Source organism: Ascaphus truei, chromosome 3 (genome assembly GCF_040206685.1).
Source record: "Ascaphus truei isolate aAscTru1 chromosome 3, aAscTru1.hap1, whole genome shotgun sequence".
Taxonomy (NCBI): domain Eukaryota; kingdom Metazoa; phylum Chordata; class Amphibia; order Anura; family Ascaphidae; genus Ascaphus; species Ascaphus truei.
Window position 1 is genome coordinate 376,656,024 of NC_134485.1, and position 21,744 is coordinate 376,677,767.

Genomic DNA, 21,744 nt, shown 5'->3' on the forward strand with positions numbered 1-21,744 from the left:
CACACCTACTATCCGTGGGTGCCCTTATACCCCTATGAGGTGATATTGTGGTCAGCCTGGGGTGCCGTATGTCATATCACAGAGTTAGTTAGGATGTCGGTAAGCAGAAATATACCTCAGTACAATATTGCAATATCGCAACCCTGTCCCCAGCTCGTCTGCAATGGAAGCAGGTAAAGCACACCACAATACCTTCTAATCGAGTGCCAATACTCTCAATATCAGCACACAGAATCTGCAATGTAGCAGACCCCACTCTACCCGCTCTAACAGCTCAATGCTGAAACTGCCTCACCCGTGATCCCTCCTCCACGACGTCAACGCGATGACGTCATGCCGACGTACGTTTCACGCATGTGGGGCTAGCGCTTTCTCAAGGTGGGAGGTGATAAGCTGAGTTGCGCTGCCCTCCTTTATACCTATGTGCCGTGCGGCTCTTAAAGGTACCCTAACCTTGTAGGCTCTTAAGGTGAATGGCCCAGCAAGCATACATGTGTATAAATATAAATAAATAAATAAACAAACAATCAAAGGGGAGTGATGAAACTGAGTAGTGAGTCAAGCTACTATCCAAGGCTATTGTTATGTCCATGCAAGTGTACAGTAATGATTGCATCCTCTGCTCATGGTATACTGATAAATACTCAGTTATACTATATAGTATGGTAAGTAATACCCAAAATCATCATTCTGATGCACATAGGCTACATCAATCTGGTACAGACACAACCCCTGGACATATATGTAGGGGCCACTATAGTCATATGCCCGTGGTATCATATGTTGGTGTAGGAGTGATCTAACCTGGGCTGTCCGCCCGTACGGTCAAAACGGACATCTAAGTTTAAAACTATATACCAGGATCCCCCTAAAGCCGAATTGAAGATGTTTAATTAATATATGCCCAAGGGTTGGTAGGTGTCTCTGATGGCCCCTTACTATTGTAGCCCTTTTTGTGAACCGGCCGACCCACCCAATCTCACATTGGCCCCTCGTGGTCTAACCGGTCCCTTTCCCTGCAACACACCTGCTCTAAGGGACTACTGGTACTGCATAACCTGTGTGGCTCCAGGAGATCTGAGCCTCCGCTAGCTGGGAGCCTGGGGAAACCCTTACCCTTACTCGGTGCAGCGCCTCCACTTACCCAGGATCCCCCGTTAGGAAAGATAGCCCTGAGTAAGAAATAACATAACACACTTATAGATAAACAATACTAACTCTTTACTTAACACACATATAACACATTACATAACATAACCATAACCAGATGCTCTACCCGCATCACATCAACCCAATGTCTGGTATACCCCACCCAGTGTCCTGTGATCACCCCACACCCAATGTCTCGTAACTCCTACGGAGGTCGTGGGTGACTGCGCAGTCACTATGTTAAGCTAGGGCCCAGTTGGTGCACTTAGAATATGGAAGATACCTTCCGAGCACTCCGATGCTCGGGACCGCAACACACTTTCTTCTAAAAGGGTCAGACGTCCGTCTGATCCTATTCCAGGTACTCTGCCGGTGGACCCCAACGAGGGTCCCACCGCTTCACGGGAACTGCAACCGGAACACGGCAACACCAACCACGTGGGAACAGCAACCGCCTTCCTATCACTGACTACTGCTTGAGTGACAGCAACCCTAACCTAGGGCCTGTCCCTGAGAAACCGCAACCTAGGATGGCTTGGGGAAACTCCTAGGGCCTGTGGACGATAACCTGCCCCCCTTCCCCCAGCTACCCAGTCCTAACTGTAACTGACAACTAGCTATTAACTAGCTACTCCCAAAGCACCTGCAGCTGACACACCGCACACACTGTCAGCCTGCAGGGATCCACACTTCACACACACTGCACGCACTGTGCCCAGCACATACAGCGACACTACTCACAGGCAGCTGCAATCACACACAGCCCCTGGATCCCGCAGCGAACACACTGCTAGCACACCGTGCCTCTTTGACAGTGCCCACAGCACTCTCCGCTGCGACACTGCCAAACCAGCACCTTCCACACTCAAGGGTCACCTCCCTAGCTAAGGCGTCCCTCTTCAGTTACCCCCTGCCCTTTACCCGGGAATTGGGGCCTGCCTGGGAATCTAGGGAGGACCCTTACCTGATGCAGGAGCCACGCGCTCCCTGCACCCTTCCTACTCCTTCCTCTGCTTCTTCCTGACTGACGCATGCAAAGCCCGGGAAATGTATCTATATTCCCGGGCTAAGCTTCCTCCAGCCCTATTGGCCACACTCAGGCACCTGATGCCTGTCTCCCTAAGCCTCTTGGGAATTGTAGTTCCCAGGGGCTGCCTAAAGCATTGGGGCCGCGTGCGCACTTGCCCTGCGCATGCGCGAACCCCTAATGGCCGCCTCACTCTCTCTCTACACTTCCCTACTCTCGCGCGACCTCTCCCTATCCCTGGAGTCCTATCGCGCGCTGGCCGCCTCCTGCGCATGCGCGAGCTAACGCGCAATGGCGGCGCCCTCCTCTCAAGCCGCCGAGCCGGTGGCAACGCGATCGCGGCCTTAGCGACGGCCCGATCACGTCCCCGGCAACCGGCCTGCGCCTCGCAACGCTCTGCTCCCTGCACTGGCCCCCACCCTCGCGAAGGGCCGCCGGGTCCGTCGCAGCCTCCGGCGGCACCCGCGACCACCCGGTAAGCGCGGAGGGGGGCCAGAAAGCAAAAATATACCTCGGGGCTACACTATGTATAGATGAAACTCAGACATAGGCCCTCTATGTCATGGAATAGTGATCCATTGTTGGCCACAGTTATGATCCCACACTAAATAAATGAGGTGTAGATGTATCCTTAATTTAACCCCATTGGGCTTAGTGTGTCAAGTGTGTATATCCATTTGCATTCTGTCTGCAATAGGATCCTATTCCAATCTCCCTTCCGCTGGCCCCAAGGGACCATCATCTGCGGGTATTGGCGAAGGGACTTTCCTTCTGCCCAACCAGCAAGATGAACTTGTTTGAAACTGTGAAAGATGTGAATCTCTTTTCTACAAAACTACTTCTTCACAAATTCTTTACTAGGAGACAACAGAGAAATAATGCCAACACACCCCTTGAGGATTTGAATCCTCTTGATTTAGAGAATCTAGCAGCACTTGAGGACCTGCTGGCAGAAAGTGACAGACCAGCAGGAGAGGGTCCGTTTACACAATTCAAAGCAAAGTCCACCTTTACACCTTCACAGGAAATTAGTGCCCAAGTTAAGGTATTTACTGAACTGGTCACACGTGATTTAGAGAGGCTTGACAACAAGACTAGTAAATATAACTTGAATATAAAAGAACATCAGGCACTCAGGGAATTGTGTAATGATGATACCCTGGTGATCAAACCATCCGATAAGGGTGGCAACGTGGTGCTACTAGATAAATCTGCATACATGAAGGAGTGTTTAAGACTACTGGCGGATAGAACTTGCTACCGAGTACTGGATAGTGACCCCACTATCATTTTCCAAAAAGAATTACTAACGATCCTAGAGACAGGCAAGACAAACAAAGCGATTAACAATAAAGAGTTTGAGTTTCTTTATATAAAACATCCAAAGGTAGCCACATTCTACCATCTACCTAAGGTACATAAGGGGAAGAATCCACCTCCCGGGAGACCAATAGCGTCTGGGATTGGGAATCTAACGTCCAATGCCAGGGTCTATATTGACAAGCTATTGCGCCCGTTTGTGAGCTGCCTACCCTCCCATCTTAGAGACACCAAAGACGTGCTGTGTAAACTTGAGGACGTTACTATCAGTCCCAGCACGTTCTTGGTGAGTCTCGATGTGGAGGGACTCTACACCAGCATTCCGCATCCCATTGGTATGCGAGCTGTTGCCCATTTTCTGAGGTCGAGGGGGCAAGACCTACTGATACACAATGATTTCATTCTACAGTTACTGGACCTTACCCTAACTAAAAACTATTTTGTGTTCAATAACAAATATTATCATCAGATCCAGGGTACCGCGATGGGGACCACCTGTGCCCCCACCTATGCCAACTTATATCTAGGCTGGTGGGAGGAAACGGTGGTCTTCAGTGATGCCCTGGAACCATATGCGGTGTTTATTGAACTGTGGGTAAGGTTCATTGATGATATCTTGATGATATGGACAGGCACGTTAGATCTTTTGAAAGCTTTCGTTGGGATACTTAACACCAATCAGCATAACCTCAGACTCACCATGGTCTCCAGTCTATCTAGCATAGATTTCCTGGATTTAACTATCACCAAAGATAATGAGGGAAAGCTAGAAACCACTATTTTCAGGAAAAGCACAGCAACGAATAGTCTTCTAAGAGCGGAGAGTCAGCATCCAAAACATGTAATCAATGCAATTCCAACAGGCCAGTATTTACGCCTAAGGCGCAATTGCTCAAATATGACACAGTTCAAAGAACAAGCCAGTATCATGACAAACAGGTTTATGGAACGTGGTCATTCAAAGGGGAGTTTGAAAAGAGCCTATAATAGGGCAGTTGGTACACCTAGAACACAACTCCTGGCTAATACCACACCAGGAGACACGAGTAACAACTATAAACCAATTCGGTTTATTGGCACATTTAGTGATCAATGGGGTTCAATTTACCGCATTTTCAACCAACATTGGCACATCCTCTTGGAGGATGCGGACCTAAGAGAGGCATTGTCTATAACACCTAAACTCACTAGTAGGAGGAGTCGCAATCTGAAGGACTTTCTAGTGAGAAGCCACTTTCAGATCAGGTCACGGGTTACCTGGTTAGATCATAAACCAAAGGGCTCATACGCGTGTGGGCGATGTAAAGCGTGTAGATATGTACCGAAAACTACGGAATTTATGGACTCTAATAAGACACATACGTTTAAAATCAAGGAATACATCAACTGTACCACAGAAGGAGTGATTTATTTGATAATTTGCTCCTTTGGGAAACTATATGTGGGCAAAACTTTTAGACAATTTAAGACCAGGATTCTCGAACATCTCGGATCCGTAAGGAATTTTAAAGATACACCATTGGCACGACACGTTATCAATCAACATCAAGGAAATTGTGATCATCTGGTGTTTATTGGGATTGAACATATCCCTTGGGGCCAGCGGAAGGGAGATTGGAATAGGATCCTATTGCAGACAGAATGCAAATGGATATACACACTTGACACACTAAGCCCAATGGGGTTAAATGAAGGATACATCTACACCTCATTTATTTAGTGTGGGATCATAACTGTGGCCAACAATGGATCACTATTCCATGACATAAGTCTGAGTTTCATCTATACATAGTAAGTTGCCATCAGAGACACCTACCAACCCTTGGGCATATATTAATTAAACATCTTCAATTCGGCTTTAGGGGGATCCTGGTATATAGTTTTAAACTTAGATGTCTGTTTTGACCGTACGGGCGGACAGCCCAGGTTAGATCACTCCTACACCCACATATGATACCACGGGCATATGACTATAGTGGCCCCTACATATATGTCCAGGGGTTGTGTCTGTACCAGATTGATGTAGCCTATGTGCATCAGAATGATACCCTGATTTTGGGTATTACTTACCATACTATATAGTATAACTGAGTATTTATCAGTATACCATGAGCAGAGGATGCAAGCATTACTGTACACTTGCATGGACATAACAATAGCCTTGGATAGTAGCTTGACTCACTACACAGTTTCATCACTCCCCTTTGGTTGTTTGTTTATTTATTTATTTATATTTATACACATGTATGCTTGCTGGGCCATTCACCTTAAGAGCCTACAAGGTTAGGGTACCTTTAAGAGCCGCACGGCACATAGGTATAAAGGAGGGCAGCGCTACTCAGCTTATCACCTCCCACCTTGAGAAAGCGCTAGCCCCACATGCGCGAAACGTACGTCGGCATGATGTCATCGCGTTGACGTCGTGGAGGAGGGATCACGGGTGAGGCAGTTCCAGCATTGAGCTGTTAGAGCGGGTAGAGTGGGGTCTGCTACATTGCAGATTCTGTGTGCTGATATTGAGAGTATTGGCACTCGATTAGAAGGTATTGTGGTGTGCTTTACCTGCTTCCATTGCAGACGAGCTGGGGACAGGGTTGCGATATTGCAATATTGTACTGAGGTATATTTCTGCTTACCGACATCCTAACTAACTCTGTGATATGACATACGGCACCCCAGGCTGACCACAATATCACCTCATAGGGGTATAAGGGCACCCACGGATAGTAGGTGTGGTGCAGGATTGAGACTCTCGATCCATGTGTGTGTACATATATATAATTATGCTGACAGACACTCTGCTATAGATACACATCAGACACACTACACCCTATGCAGGCTCTATTTCATCTATAGCTGATGTGTGCTTAGGAACCTGCAGCATACTACTTATCAGTATCACATCCACTAGTATCATCAGGTGGGGACCCAGAAAGTATTGTATGCTTTTGTGTTACATACAGTATATGGTTCCCTACTACAATTTATGTGAACTACCACTCTGCCTAGGGTAGGGTTAATACTTACCTGTATTCGGTTGGATTTATCCTAGATATCCCTGCACCCTATTCACCCGTGATTTAAGTTTTAAGTGTTTTTATTTGTCCTGAGTTTGTGTTACCGCGTCGTATTTTGCATAACATTAAAGTCTTTATTATTTTCTGCCCAAGGGCAGTTTTAGTGGTAATTGTCCTCCCACAGTGCTGGGAGCGGTTACTTATTGGCACCCTTCAAAGCCCAACTACCTATTAGGAGGTGGGGTTACTAAACCCTCAATATATTTTCGGTCTTGTTGTGCAGCTAACTGGGATCTTTGTTGGAGAATTTCTGTCTCCTTGTATGTGTCTGTTTGTTATCATTATCCCTTTTGCACCGACTGTATTAGCCATTCATTCCCTGATAGCACCCCGCCAGTACATACTTTTGTAATAGTGCTGAGCAGGCGTTTTCCCTTATAGCACCCATTTATGATGCCTTAAAAAACACAATTAAATAAAATACTCATTACCATACATTACAATAAAAACAAAAACTAGCCAATAAACCCATTGATTGTCACTGTGGTTACCTATGCCCTCAATGGGGGCACAGATAGCCACATTTGCAATCAATGGGCTCACTACTACCCACCTTCTCTACCCCCAACAACCCTCCTCTCCCCCCAGCAACACACACAGTAATGGGGAAAATCACTATTAGCCAAATCTTCTGTGTCATGACCCACAAGCCCCATGCCCTCAATGTAGGCACAGATAGCCCCAATGGCAAGAAATACCCTATAGTCACTAAAAGTGTTTCTTACCATTGCCGAGATGGAGGCTCATCCTCCTCATCCAACTGTGGCACCAATCAACTCTTGAGCCACGAAGGGAGAAGGAGTGGGGCACCTGGTTCAATTCCTGGTGTCGGCTCCTTGTGACCTTGGGCAAGTCACTTTATCTCTCTGTGCCTCAGGCACCAAAAACATAGATTGTAAGCTCTACAGAGCAGGGACTGTGTCTACAAAATGTCTCTGTAAAGCACTACGTAAAACTAGCAGCACTATACAAGTACATGCTATTATTATTATCTTGAAGTACATCTTGATGCGCAGAAGTCCACAATCTTCTGTTGCTTGAAGAGAAGTCACCGGTGAGTAGATCTTTTTTTCTATTGGAACATGGAACTATTCGATAGGTGAAGTAGCTGCTCATTGTGGGATGGAGTATATCTCAAGTTTGAGTATGGTCCAGCCTGACCGATGATCCTATCAAGTTTTGAGGGTGGGATGTTAAGTGGTGATACATAGTGTGTAGATGTTAGAGGTATGTAGGTAGGCTTTCTTGAAATGGTGAGTTTTTCGGGAATTTTTAAATGTCTGAAAGCTGTGGGAGAGTTTGATGGAAAGTGGTAGGGAATTCTCCCATGCTGCTCCCAGAGAGTGGGGGCAGCATGGCAGAAGTCTTGTTGGCAGGACTGATAGATGGTAATAATGCAGGAGGAAAGGTGGATGTCGTGGGAAGTATGTAGGGGTATTTAGGTACTGTATATATTGGGATGAGGGCTAAGGTGTAAGGGTTGGGGCAGCATCATTGAGCGCTTTGTAAGAAAGAGCTACTGTAGGGTTTCTAGAGGATATGGGAAGACAGTTTAGGAATTTGTGTAGTGGTGCAGAAAAAGTGGAGCGGTAAGTGAGGTAGATAAGTGTGGCAGTGGCATTTTGGATGGATTATATATACATATCATTGACACTTAACTTAAATTTCACAATACATCCCAACATTTGGACAAGAGTTAAAGATGACTTGCACTGGTGTATTGGTCCTCAAAATGTGTTTATTATCTGAAGCACTGCAGTCAGCCAAATCCCCCATTGACTTGAATAGTGTTTTTTTAGCTGGTGCAGGCTTGCCACTTGGACATTATAGAATTACTCCATTAGGTTACTTAACAACCTGGCTTCAGCATTCTGCACCAGCTGCAGGCAGCATAGCTTTTTTCTGGAAGACCCATGTAGAGTGCATTGCAGTAGTCTAGTATATTGATCCAGAGGAAGGCAAACAGAAAACCCCAGTGAAATATCATCCAATGATATCTCATAAGGGGAAAAATAAATTCCTTCCTAACTCCAAGACCTACTGCACCGACACACTTTATTCGAGCAAATACCCGGTATGTACCTGGCAGATACCTGGAATGCGCCGCTCCTAACCTCTGACAAGCCCCGTTGCATTTGCCTTCCCAGCCTGGGTTCATGCCTGGCTGATGGGCGGCTGATCTGTTAAATGATAATGATTAGGATTTAATAGGCTGCAATGCTTCGCGTGTCTACCAGATGGCATAAATTCATGAATTGTAATGCAGTTTATATATATATACTGTGCAGTATTGCAGCCAGCGGGAATAAAATGCTTCAATCCCTGCTTGGAAAATAACTCAATGCACTCGGGCAGAAAACAGTCACAAACCTCAATACACCCGGGTATACCCGAATTCGTGGGACTAGCCAAGCTCGAATAAAGTGTGTCGCCAGTGTAACTCCAAGAATTGGCAATCAGATTTCTTCCTGGATCAACATCCTTCCCGTGTTTACTTATTTGTTTTATTTATTTTTACCTGTATACCTTTCTTTTCTAAAAAGATGTCCAACCTTTTTTTTTAACAAATCTATTATATATGCCATCACAGTCTCCATGAGAAATGAATTCCACATTTTAACTTACTATAAAGAACCCTTTTCTTTGTTGCTGGTGAAATCTCCATTCCTCCAACCTGAAGGGATGACCCTGTGTCCTTTGTACTGCCCTTGGGATGAATAGTTCTTTTGAAAGGTCCTTGTACTGTCCCTGAATATATTTGAATATAGTTATCATATCCCCTCATAGACACCTCTTTTCTAATGTAAATAAATCTAATATAGCTAGCCTCTCCTCATAAGTTAGATTGTCCATCCCCTTTATTAATTTGGTGGCTCTTCTCTGCACTCTCTCTAGTTTCATAATGTCTTTTCTGAAGAATGGTGCCCAAAATTGTTTACTCCATATTCAAGGTGTGGTCTTACTAATGCTTTATAAAGGGGCATCATTATGTTTACTTCCCTTCTATCAATTGCCCGTTTAATGCAAGATAAGATCTTGTTTGCCTTTGCAGCTACTGCATGACTTTGGGCACTCTTGCTAAGCCTGCTGTCTACAAGCACTCCTAAATCCTTCACCATCAAGGATTCCCCTAATTTATCCCCATTTAATTTGCAAGTCGCCTGTTTATTCTTGCTTCCCAAATGCATAACCTTACATTTATCTGTATTAAACTTCATCTGCCATTTAGTTGCCCAAATTTCCAGTCTCTCCAAGTCCTTCTGGAGAGAAATTACATCCTGCTCTGATTCTACTACCTTTCACAATTTAGTGTCATCAGCAAAGATGGAGACTTTGGTCTCTATGCCAACCTCAAGGTCATTAATAAACAAGTTAAAAAGCAGGGGTCCCAGTACTGATCCCTGAGGTACTCCACTCACAACTTTAGCCCAACCTGTAAAAGTTCAATTTATGACAACTCTCTGTCTATCCTTCAACCAGTTTCCTGCAATGCAGTTGGCTTATCGGGCAACACCATCTCAGATTGAAATGTCACCTGCACAACTATTAATGGGACGATAACTGTGCACACATTTTCCACAATTTACAACTTTTCTGAACCAGAAATGGTTAAACATGACATATTAAGAATAACGACAGCAGGCAGTCGAAGATGTCAAGAGTTGCATTAAAATCAATGGCATCATACCTGTGCATTGCCACAACTTTGACAGGGACTGAAATAACAACTGAACAATTTCCTAGCTCAGTGGTCCACATGGCAGAAACTCCAAGATCTTACCTTGTTGAGACAGGAAGAAGGCTGGCTCAATGCAATCACTACTTTCTGCATCCCACTAGCAGGCACCACATAACACTGGTGCAGCACCAAACCCTCCCACTGAAGGGCCACATGGTTTGTACAAAACTAGATCTTGAAAGGTCATTAGACCCCCACAAACACCTGCCTTATACAATAAAAATGGTGTCACTTTTCAAAACTAAATTGACAGTTTGTTAGTGTTAATACATTTTTTTGTTTAAAAAAATATGTTACATACTGTAGTTACATAGTAGATGAGGTTGAAAAAATAAATACTTTATGTCCATCAAATTTAATCTACTGTATGCTTGTTAAGGATGACAGATACTTATCCTATATTTGTATTTACATTATTTTGATATAGAAGAAGGCAAACGGAAAAAAACAGTGAAACATAATTCAGTAATGTCTCCAAGTAATGGCAATCAGATTTCTCCCTGGAACAACATCCTTCACATGTTTACTTATTTTGCATATCCCTGTATACCTTTCTAAAAAGATGTCTAACCTTTTTCTCAAGATATCTATTGCATCACAGTCTCCATTGGTAATGAATTCCATATTTTAACTGCCCTTACTGTAAATAACGCTTTCCTTTGTTTCTGATAAAAATCATCTTTCCTCCAATCTTAACCTATGAATCACAAAGTTCAACCGAGTGAAGAAAGGTGCCCATCCAGCCAAACACGTCCAGAGCCTCCTTACTTTGGTATACTTGAGGTTCTTGTGATGCATAAGGATTGTGATTAGAGAAACTTTCCCCTCTATTCTCCATTCCTCAAGAGCCATTTTAATGGCTAGCAGTGTCCGATTACTGATACCATAATTCAACTCTGCAAGTGAGAATTGATTAGAGAAGTCGCAGGGATGGAGTTTTACATCAAAATTGCTGTGTTGAGAGATAATAGCTCCGGCTGCCAAGTTGGATGTGTCTACCTCTAGAACTAAGGGTTTCATAGGATCCAGATGCATCAGCACCGGTGCAGAGGAAAAGGCTCAATTTAAATTTTTTGAAAACCAGAAGGCCATTTAGTAGGGTCCATTCCCTGCTTGGTAAGGGTCGTGATGGTGAGACCACTTTGAAGAAATTTTGGATAAGTCGTCGGTAATAATTGGCAAATCCGAGAAATCGTTGAGAAGGTTTGACAACTACCAATAAGGGCCAATCAAGCACTGCCAATACTTTTGCTCAATCCATCTCGAAGCAAAGAGAGGAAATTGGCACTTTAAGCTTATCAAAGAGTAAACTCTCCCAAAGACTTTGGAGAACTAATCTAACCTTTGTGTAATATTTGGAAAAGGATTAGGAGAAAATAAGAATATCGTCCAGATATACAACGAGAAACTAGTCAAATAAATCCCAGAAAATCTTGTTAATAATTTCTGAAATGGCCTAAGCTATTCACAACCTGAATAGCATGACCATACTGAACATTCATAATCGCCATCATCAGTATTAAAGGTGGTTTTCCACTCGTCACCCTCCTTGATCCGAATCAAATTGCATGCCCCTCGAAGATCAAGCTTGGTGAATATAGAGGCTCCGTGTAACCCGGTCGAAGAATTCAGGGATGGGGGTGGAGGCTAATGGTTCTTTACCATGACTTTACTTAGACATCTGTAATCAATACAAATCTTAAGGGAACCATCCTTTTTGGAAACAAAGAAGCCAGCTCCAGTTGGAGAAATAGATCTGCATATAAACCCTCTCTGAAGGTTCTCCAAAATATAATCCTGCATGGCCTTGGTTTCTGGCTCTGAAAGGGAGGTGCTTGTGACCTTGAGGAGGGATGGTCCCCGAGAGAAGGTTGATGGCACAATCATAGGAATCATGTGACGGTAACTCCTCTACCTGTTTCTTGTTGAATACATCAGCTAATTCCTGGTATGGAACTAAAAGCCTGGATGAGGAAATCGAAGTAGGTAGTCGAATTTCAGAGATGGGATGAGGCACTTGAAGACATAAACCATGGAAATGTTGTCAACAGGTTATCACTTGACCAAGCCCATTCGATTTTGGAGATGTGGTGCTGCAACCAAGGGAATCCTAGGAGCATTGGATTCAAGGGAGAGTGAGTCATATAAAGAGAGAATATTTCTTTATGTAGTATCCCCAGGGATAGCAGCAAGGGAATTACATTATATTATATTAAATACATATACCATAATAGTTAAATTGCAGTAATTTGAATATAGTCTATGTTAAACATATATATATATATATATATATTTATATATATATATATATATACATACATAGACTATGTTGTCAGGCTGTGTATTGAAAGTATATAAATGATTAAAAAGCTGGTCACTACACTGCAAGAAACTAATAGGTCTTTTAAATCCATGTCACATAATCAATTACAGCTTCAAGCCTATGTTTAATATGCAAAACATTTTGTTGTTATACAAAAGCCTAATAAGCCTAAACTTTATAATAAAGGCTATATGATGCTGTTTGACATTGGAAAATGCAGACCAATAGAGTGGAAAAAAGGGGGGTGGGTGAGGGGGGGGGGAAAGGGGGGTGGGTGAGGGGGGGGAGGGAGGGGAGGGGGTGAGGGGGAAGGGGAGGGGGGGTGAGGGGGAAGGGGAGGGGGGGAAAGTAGGAAACAGAACGGAAGATAAAACCATATAACAAAAATGAATCACACTGAGCAATCTTTTACGGAGGGAACAGATATGCTGTCATTCCTCAAGGTAAGACAAATCTTAATAATCTATAAGAAACAAAGCAGATCCCAATCAATGTTGAGTCCGCTGGGCTGTAGCGTATTCAATGTATGGATCCAATGGGCCTCTCGTTGGTGCAAGATCTTGCAATGTCCACATTTGAATGAACCAATTAATTTTGGGAAAAAGGACAGTCTAGTTTTATTCTGATTGGTTGATTTTAACATACTTGGTGATAAGAAATTGCCTAATGTAGCTGCTTTGCGAAATACTACCTTCGGGCCTACACAGACCATTTTGCTTAGCAAGGGGTCTAAAGATAGTGTGGCCCAGTGTTGAGTATTGAGACTAGTAATGTCATAAATATCTCTAAACATGAACTGACACAAGCAGAACTGTCCATTTTACATCTTGGACTATCTTTCGCACCCAGTACACAATTTAATTTGTTCTCAACTATGGTGGATAAATTTACAAGGAAGTTAACCCTTAAACGATTCTTTTCCACTAGAAGTAATAATCCCAATGCTTTGTTACCCATTTTTGATGTTAACCCTGTTGTCCCAATTCCCTTAGGTTTCCAGGACCAATGCCAACAGCAGGACCTTACGGATCTCTTTAATGAGAACAATACTATAGATGATCCCATAGATTTTCTGGGCAGTACCAACTCAGGTTTCAAGAAGAAATCAGTGTTCTACCCGGCACATATGAGAGGGCAGTACATAGATATCTTCCAGAAGGGTATTGAGAGAGATCTTTCGCTCCTGGCGAAAGGCATAAGAACCAGGGGTTTTCAGCGAGATAACTTGACAGTGGAACAAAGGGCAGCTTTAAAATCTCTTGTTGATAATGACTCTGTTCTTATTAGAAAGGCGGACAAGGGGGGCGCAACGGTGGTGCTCGACAGAGAATATTACATAGCTGAGGCCCAGCGGCAACTCGACGACCCAGAAGCTTATCGTACTCTCGACAGGGATCCGACTCCCCAGTTCAGTAGAGAGTTCTTGGACCTCATGGACGAAGGTGAGATGTTACATGTGCTCTCACCCAATGAGCGAGACTTCCTCACCACTCCAGATCCTATCACACCCATCTTTCACCACTTGCCTAAAATACACAAGACACTCATTGCACCCCCAGGGAGACCAATCATTTCAAGTATTGGTTCCCTGGGTGAACACCTTTCTCAATATATAGATCACTTTTTACAGCCACTCGTTCACTCCTTAGGCTAAGGCCCCGCTCCCAGAGTCAGCGCACCCGCACTGCTGACAGGCGGTGCGCTGAGATACACAGACCGCGATATGCGGTCTGTAGGGAGCGGGAGCCGGAGCGGGAGGTGGGCGGTTGGTGGGCGGTTTGACAGGGAGGGGGGGCGTGGCTTGAGCGGAGGGACCCGCTACTCTCCCCCCCCCTCCCTCCACGGACTCGGGCTGGAGCTGGAAAGTAAGTTTAAACACACACACGCAGGCACTCATTCATACACACACACACACGCGCACACACACACACAGGCAGGCACTCACGCACTCATACACACACACGCGCGCACACACAGGCAGGCACTCACGCACTCATACACACACACACACACACACACACACAGACAGAGGCAGGCACTCACGCACTCGGGCACACACATACACACACAGACAGGCACGCACGCACGCACTCAGACACACACACAGACAGGCACTCACCTGCTTTCACTCCACACTCCTCCCCGCTCCCCGAAGCCTCTCCTCCTCCCGAAGCCTCCCCTCCCCATTGGCTCACAGCCACACACGTCACGCGTCAACGCTAGGAAACACCATTCTCTGGTGTCTCCAGCGGCTGACGCGCCACAGCGTGTAGTCAGCTGTGCAGCCAGGGGGGACCGGGACCGGCTCGCGAAGATTCCCCTGCTGGTGGGGAACTCGCTACATTGCCGCCCGCGCCAACGAGCGCAGCGGGACCGAGGCCTTACCCTCACATATTATAGACACCAAGCATGTATTATCTCTTTTAGCACCTTTCACTTGGCACTCAAGCTACATCTGGGTTACCCTGGATGTGGCTTCCTTATACAATATTATTGAGCACGAGCATGGTTTAGCTGCCACAGAATTCTTTTTGCACAATCACTCCACTCTTTCACCAGCACATATAGCATTTATTTTGGATAGTATTAGATTTTCACTCACACACAACTACTTTCTCTTTAATCACCAGTATTATCTCCAAACACGTGGGACAGCAATGGGGACTTCGTTTGCCCCCTCCTATGCCAACCTGTTCATGGGTTGGTGGGAGATGTCCCACGTGTTTGGCGATTCCAATCCATTCAGACATCATGTGGCGTTTTACAAGCGCTACATTGATGATCTGATTTTGATCTGGAGTGGTGGGGAAGAGGACCTTTTGAGGTTTTTTGAATACCTGGCAGAGAACACACTTAATCTGAGATTCACTAACACATATAATAAAAATCAATTACAATTTTTGGACTTGAATTTATATGTACAGTAGACATTGAGAACAAAATTCAATCAGATACTTTTAGGAAAGAAAATGCCAGGAATTCATTGCTTCACGCTAAAAGTTGTCACGCTCGCCCTCTGGTCAGGGGCATTCCAAGGGGGCAGTTCCTGCGTTTACGCCGGAACTGCTCCACTTTGGAGTGCTTTGTCCACAGGGAGAGCGAGATGAGAGAGAGATTCCTGTCGAGGGGATATGATAGTACAGACTTGGATCTAGCGTATCAGAATGCACTGGATACAGATAGAGATATGCTTATTAATATGACAGTTTGTCGTGCTAGACAGGGTACACAAGTCGAGAGTGCTGAAGTGCCATTCTTTGTCACAAACTATAGCGAACAAGCGAACAGTATCAAAGCAATAATACATAAACACTGGGCCACACTATCTTTAGACCCCTTGCTAAGCAAAATGGTCTGTGTAGGCCCGAAGGTAGTATTTCGCAAAGCAGCTACATTAGGCAATTTCTTATCACCAAGTATGTTAAAATCAACCAATCAGAATAAAACTAGACTGTCCTTTTTCCCAAAATTAATTGGTTCATTCAAATGTGGACATTGCAAGATCTGTCCGAACATGATCAAAACTACGCATTTTTCTAACCATGAGGAAACACGCAGATTCCATATCAGAACTTTCATGTCATGTCAGACTAACTCTGTTATATATATGTTACAATGCGTATGTAAAAAACAATACGTGGGGCTAACAAGTATAGCCCTAAAAATTCGCATTTTGGAACATCTAAGACTAATAAACAATAAGGACATGACACATCCAGTACCAATACACTTCAATAAGTGTCCGCTGGGTTCTGTAGAGAATTTTCAATGTTGTGCAATTGAACACATAGCTTTACCCCCTCGGGGAGGAGATAGAATTAAGATCTTGCACCAACGAGAGGCCCATTGGATCCATACATTGAATACGCTACAACCCAGTGGACTCAACATTGATTGGGATCTGCGTTGTTTCTTATAGATTATTAAGATTTGTTTTACCTTGAGGAATGACAGCATATCTGTTCCCTCCGTAAAAGATTGCTCAGTGTGATTCATTTTTGTTATATGGTTTTATCTTCCGTTCTGTTTCCTACTTGCCCCCCCTCCCCTTCCCCCTCAACCCCCCCCCCTCTTCTCCCCCCCTCCTTTCCCCCCCCCCACCCACCCCCCTTTTTCCACTCTATTGGTCCGCATTTTCCAATGTCAAACAGCATCATATAGCCTTTATTATAAAGTTTAGGCTTATTAGGCTTTTGTATAACAACAAAATGTTTTGCATATTAAACATAGGCTTGAAGCTGTAATTGATTATGTGACATGGATTTAAAAGACCTATTAGTTTCTTGTAGTCTAGTGACCAGCTTTTTAATCATTTATATACAGTACTTTCAATACACAGCCTGACAACATAGTCTATGTATATATATATATATGTTTAACATAGACTGTATTCAAATTACTGCAATTTAACTATTATGGTATATGTATTTAATATATACACAGGCAAAGGTATTGAATGGGTTAATTTTTAGACCTGTTTTCGCGGGCTTTTTAGGGTATTTAATCAGGCAGCTACCGCTTCTCCCCACTCCGAGACGAAGCCCTATCTGTAAGGGTGAAACGCGTAGAGGGGGAGATCGCGGTGTAGCCCTTGTGTGTGTACAATAAAGTTTATTGAAGAACATCCGGGAGCTTCATTGACTCAGACATGCGCAGTTGCGCCGAATTTTCTCTTCTTCCTTGATATCACAGACGGCGGCACGCAGGAGCAGGCGAGGAGAGCGGGTCCCAGACCGGAGATGCAGGTGAGGTAAGATTCACATCCCCCTGCACCGGTCAACTCTGTGGCCACGCTGAGCTCCCTCATATACTGCTCTAGTGTCTGAGACACCCATAGGGTGGTTCTTGCTAAGTACACAGAAGCGCAGGACAGATTCTTTTGCAATTGCATCCTTTAAACCAGACCTGCACAACATACGGCCAGCGGGCCGCATGCGGCCCGCCTGGCAACTCTGTGTGGCCCGCGATGACTCCGGCCGGGCGCCAATTAATTAAATAAATAAATTAAAAAAAAAAAAAGTTTTAAAAAATGGCAGCGATTCATCCCCCCTTCCTTCCCTCCCTCCCTCCCAGCCCCCAGGTTTTGCGGTGCGCGGGGGCAGCAGCAGCAGCATGAGGAGGATGCGGCAGCCAGGAGTATTTTTTTTTTTCAATAGCAGGATGCCGGGGAGGTCAGAGCATGCCGGAGGCGGGGCTTAGTACCGGGGAGAGGATGTGCTGATCTAAGAGGTGCGTGTGTGTGTGTATGAAAGAAAAACGGGCTGGTGGGGGGGGGGGGTGGGTGTGAAAAACGGGCTGGTGGGGGGCTGGGTGTGAAAAACGGGCTGGTGAGGGGCTGGGTGTTAAAAACGGTCTGGTGGGGGGTGGGTGTGAAAAACGGGCTGGTGGGGGGGGTGGGTGTGAAAAATGGGCTGGTGGGGGGGTGGGTGTGAAAAACGGGCTGGTGGGGGGGTGGGTGTGATAAACGGGATGGGGGGGTGGGCTGCTGACATGTGAGGGGGGGTGGGCTCCGGACATGGGAGGGGGGTGGGCTGCTGACATGTGAGGGGGGTGGGCTGCTGACATGTGAGGGGGGGCTGCTGACATGTGAGGGGCAGGGGGGGAAGTGATGTGAGGTGCACGGGGGGGAGAGAGTGATGTTAGTTGCAGGGGCAGGGTGTGATGTGAGTTGCAGTGGGGGAAGAGAGTGTCATATTGAGGGGAGGGGGAGAGTGTGTCATATTGAGGGGAGGGGGAGAGTGTCATATTGAGGGGAGGGGGAGAGTGTGTCATATTGAGGGGAGGGGGAGAGTGTGTCATATTGAGGGGAGGGGGAGAGTGTGTCATTTTGAGGGGAGGGGGAGAAAGTGTCATATTGAGGGGAGGGGGAGAGAGTGTCATATTGAGGGGAGGGGGGAAGAGTTTTATATTGAGGTGAGGGGGAGAGTGTCATATTGAGGGGAGGGGGAGAGCGTGTCATTTAGGGGAGGGGGAGAGTGTCGTATTGAGGGGAGGGAGAGAGTGTCATATTGAGGGGAGGGAGAGAGTGTCATATTGAGGGGAGGGAGAGAGAGTGTCATATTGAGGGGAGGGATAGAGAGTGTCATATTTAGGGGAGGGGGAGAGAGTGTCATATTGAGGGGAGGGGAGAGTGTCATTGAGGGGAGGGGGAAGAGAGTCATATTGAGAGGAGGGGGAGAGCGTGTCATTTAGGAGAGGGGGAGAGTGTCGTATTGAGGGGAGGGAGAGAGAGAGTGTCATATTGAGGGGAGGGAGAGAGAGTGTCATATTGAGGGGAGGGAGAGAGAGTGTCATATTGAGTGGAGGGGGAGAGTGTGTCATATTGAGGGGAGGGGGAGAGAGTCATATTGAGAGGAGGGGGAGAGAGTGTCATTTAGGGGAGGGGGAGAGAGTGTCATATTGAGGGAAGAGAGACATGGGGGGATGCTGACTTGTGGGGGGGGGGATGCTGACATAGGATGCTGACTTGGGGGGGGCTGCTGACATGGAATGGGCTGGGGGGATGTGGAGGGGGTATTGTGTGTTTGATGTGGAGGGGGGTATTGTGTGGGTGAGGGGAGTGATGGGGGTATGAAAGATAGATGGGGAGTATAGTAAAGGTTGATAGTGAGGGTTTCTGGGGGAGATATGAGGATGATGATGATGAGAGGTGCTGGAGGAGAGATGATGATGGTGATGATTTAACCCGTGCGGCCCAAATTTTTTTTCCTTGGAGCAGTTCGGCCCTTCTCACTTTACGAGTTGGGCAGGCCTGCTTTAAACAATCGGATAGCTCCTGCCAGAAGACTGCCAGCATCATCATGCTTACTTCCCTTCCATCCATTCCCCGTATAATGCAAGATTCTATTTGCATTTGCAGCGATTGCATTACATTGGGCACTATTGTTAAGCCTGCAGTATACAAACATGCCTAAATCATTCTCCATCAAGGCGTGACCTAATTTCGCACTATTTAATCTGTAAGTCACCTGCTGCCTACTGAGAAGGGAGGGGGGTGTACTGTAAAGGGTTCAATTACAGGCTCTCTGAGCACATCATGGTTAACAGGGGATAGGCCGAGGCTGCCATGTCAAAGTAAAAAAATCTGATTTAACTGTTGACCATTGTCTAGTGCTCTCTCTCTCTCTTGGCCACTCTCCTACACTCACAATAGGAAAACTTTTGAGAGCTCATGCCCTCAATATTTTAAGAACTGTGGAACCCTTTAAAAATGTATTCTGGCTCTTCTGGGCCACAGTTTAGAAACATTTGAATACATTATTTTTTTTTAAATAAATTGGTTTCTTTAATACATACTGATAAAATGTATTACATATTGATTGGCAAAATTAATTTTTATAATAAGGTTTACAGACACAATTGCACCTGGGAGAAATGTCTATTTGCATACTCTAGGAGGATTTCTACATATTTTTCCAATCTTTACTCTGCAGTTCAGACAAAACAAGCAGTTAGTGAGAAATATAACCTTACATCTAACTTTCTGTAGCCTGTAGCGAACAGATGGAAAAATCTTAAAACTTTGCCATAAAGGGAACAACCTTTATACCAAGAGGTTGCTTTTTGGAAAATACATTCAAGATCTGGAATCTAAACCCTACAGATAAAAACCCTGTGTTAAAAGTTGGTCCGAAGGCACCAAGTGAATGAGAAGGTCAAAAGGGCATTCAGGTACTGTATATGCAGAGGTGCGTCAACATCAACTGGCTAAATATAGCGAGTTTTGGAGCTTTGAGGCCAGCATTGAATTTTCATGGAAAAGTACTTTTTTGTGTCAGTAAGATGCCACTGAGCGGACTGCTAATGCAAAAAATGTGTGACACTAACTGCCCAGTGAGATACAGAAAATCAGTGAGAGTTGACATGCCTGCAATATGATAGGGATACCAAAATTGTATGTTTATGTTAGTGCTTGAAAATTATAATAACATGTATGTAATTATGCTATATTAGCTTAGTTTAATAAATGGAGGTGTTGTAACATTGTCTGGTTTGACAAAAGCAAAGAATAATGCTTTAATTATATTTAACATAGAACATTTACTGTACTTATTGAAAGCTTGTACTCTGGTTACTTGATAGAGTGTAAATTATAGAATTTTAGAAACTGATTTTCAGTTTTGATTTCCACTAAAGAAGAATAATGTGGAAATTACTCTTTTTGTATTCACATAGCACTGAGTATTCTTCTCAAATAGTGCTATTTGGTTAGTGGCCAATGAGGTCCACGTAACAATGGAAATGTGGTTTAATTCAATAGCAAAAAATTGCAATGTAGCAAAGGAAAAAAATGCCATATTGAAAGCCATTGGATGTTTTTATTATCCAGAGCATGGTATTCTCAATTGCACTTTATTTCCCTTAGACTGAGTTCTATACGCTAAGTTGCAGGCCCAAGTCCTACTCCTTGTTATGACCTCTGCTATCCCACTAGCTGAGCACAGGACTGAAGGTCAGACAAATAATACACAACACAGGGCTTTGAATAACAAATGAGTATTTATAGAAAAAAAATATTTACCACATACATACTGTATACATACTGTATACATATATATATATATATATATATATATATATATATATATATATATATATATATATATATATATCAGGTAATAAAGAACCATAGGCACTCCGTCTGAATAGAAAAATTGGGTGCAAATCCTGTACAAATAAATAGGCAATACGATACCGCACGTGGACGAATATCAGAGGCAGCACTCCAAATGAATATCAAAAATCCTGTATTATTCAACAAAAGATCATATCCAACGTTTCGGTCCTCCCGTTTGAGGACCGAAACGTTGGATATGATGTTTTGTTGAATAATACAGGATTTTTGATATTCATTTGGAGTGCTGCCTCTGATATTCGTCCACGTGCGGTATCGTATTGCCTATATATATATATATATATATATATATATATATACAGTGCTTGACAAATCACCCAAAAATCTACTCGCCGAACCAAAAAATCTACTCGCCACCTAATCCCGCCCCCAACCCCGCCCTTAGTCCCGCCCCGCTTTTAAAAAAATACATAAATAAAATAAATTGAGTAAATTCCTAGTAAGAACATTCGTTTTTGACATAAGTTTATTTAT